A 2,355-nucleotide genomic window follows, 5' to 3' on the forward strand; every position below is an offset into this window, starting at 1 on the left:
TGAAACATCTAAGGCTGAGTTTTCAAATACTGTGCTCTTGTTGAGCCAGAAGATATGTATGTATAACTTAATTATTCATATGATGGCCACACATGAATTAACAGATTCAGTCTTCCATTGGTTGTGTGGATTGCTGAATGAAGAGCAGGAGAGGAAGTGACAAAGTACTTAAGCATGTGCTTAAGATGCATTGACTTCAAAGTTTAACTTTAACTTTGAAGTCAGTGGGTCTTAACTACATGCTTAAGTGCTTTGCTGAATTTGGAGGGAAGATTATAAACGGCTCTAATTCTGCAGAGTTGAACCAAGCTTCACCTAATGAATTCAATTGTAAGTTTCTAATTCAATTTTCTAGCTTTCCAGTTCTCATGTGTTATTCCAAACGCAATAATAATCATACACTCAAAATGTGCCGGGGACGGGGGGGAGGGCTATACCTGCTCTAAAAGCTCCTGTGTGGTTTGTTTAGCCAGGTGTAGTGTATGTTTGCACCTTCCCCATATATTTTGCTGTCTAAGTGTTTGTCTATGCCGCAGGTGGGAATGTGCTTCCCAGCTCAAGTGGACAGACGTGCTAGCTCTCCTTGAGCTAGTGTACTAGAAGTATCAGCGTAGTCCTGGGTAGCGTGGGTGGCGGCTCAGGCTAGCCACCTGAGTACACAGCCAGGGTATCCAAGCAGGTCTGTACTTAACCAGAGCCTGAGCTGTCCCCCTAGGCTACCCTCGTCTACACTGCGATTTTAGCACGCTAGCTCGAGCAGCGCTACCACTTGCCCATGTGCTCAAGCTAGGAAGGATGCTCCCAGGTTAGGCGTCTGCATTTGAAAAATGTGGTGCTTAACATACAAGGTAGGTAATGTCAAGAGTCAGCCTGAGTCAGTACATAGAGCCACCCCCAAAGCAGCGTTTCTCTGGTGGCTCCATCTATTTGTTGTACAGGTCATGACTTTTCATTGAAAAACAATTCCTTTCCTTCCCCTTTTGCTGTGTCAGTTTTACAGCTGTGTAGACCAGGGATCGGCATCCTTTGGCACCTGGCCCATCAGGGAAATCCGCTGTCGGGCCAGGGCGGTTTGTTTACCTGCAGCGTCCACAGGTTCGGCTGATCACAGCTCCCACTGGCCACGGTTCACCGTTCCAGGCCAATGGGAGCTGCGTGAAGCAGCGGCCAGCACATCCCTCGGCCTGCGCCGCTTCCCGCAGCCCCCATTGGCCTGGAATGGCAAACCACGGTCAGTGGAAGCTGCGATCGGCCAAACCTGCGAATGCAGCAGGTAAACAAACCGGCCTGGCCCAACAGCGGATTTCCCTGACAGGCAGCGTGCCAAAGGTTGCCGATCCCTGGTGTAGATGCACTGTGCTGGATTCTCCTCTCATACAATGTGTAAATCAGGAGGAGAAGGCAATAGAGTTACGTGGTGTAAAAGTGGTATAATTAAGGGCTGGTCTACACCTAAACGTCAGATTGACCTAGCTACATTGCTGAGGGCTGTGAAAAATTTTGCCCCCTATGTGACACAATTAGTTTGACCTAACTCCCACGTTTGACACAATGAGGTAAATGGAAGAATTCTTCGGTCAACTTAGCCACTGCATCTACAGGGGCGGATCTAGGATAGCAATAAAAAAAAACCTTCCATCGCTGTACTAACTAGCTACACTACACACAACACTACACTCACTACCGCTGTGCCACTGTCGCACTTGTAGAGGAGACATACCCTGAAATGACAGTCAGGCCCACTGACTTCAGCTCAGGACTTTCTAAACAATTAAACTGCAGTAAGTTTGGGTGTAAAGTTACCAGCAGGAGCCTGACATGGGCGGTCTATCCAGGTGCACTCTGCTGATGTGCATTAACAGGTCGTGCGAGTGCTTTCATGTAATCCTATTTGAAACAGGGCGAGATCAAAGCGCAGTAGCCAACCCTTAATGGGCATTAGCAGGGTGCACATGGAGTGAGACCCTGGCAGGCTAGCACAGGCTTGATTTGCACCCCAGCTTGCCACACACTAAATGTTCATGTAGATAAGCTGAATTTACCCCAGTTTAAGTGAAAAGAGAATCAGACCCTGGATTCCTACCTCTGATGGTCGCTAAATACCCTTCCCAACGTGAACCAAGACCAGCTGTTTTCCTTTCCGTTCAAGCAGACAAAAAACAATGGACCGGATCTTCAGCTTGTGTAACTGAAATAGCTACACCAAAGCTAACAGAGATACATCAATTTACACCAGCTGAGACTCTGGGCCCGTGGCAGTAAAAAAGGTATTAACTGACCCCATAGGACAAATGCAATATCTGCAGTGTTAATTGTTTCACTGCTGGTCATTTTACCAGTAACATCCATGGGATT

The sequence above is a fragment of the Malaclemys terrapin genome, chromosome 1, assembly GCF_027887155.1.
Source record: "Malaclemys terrapin pileata isolate rMalTer1 chromosome 1, rMalTer1.hap1, whole genome shotgun sequence".
NCBI lineage: Eukaryota > Metazoa > Chordata > Testudines > Emydidae > Malaclemys > Malaclemys terrapin.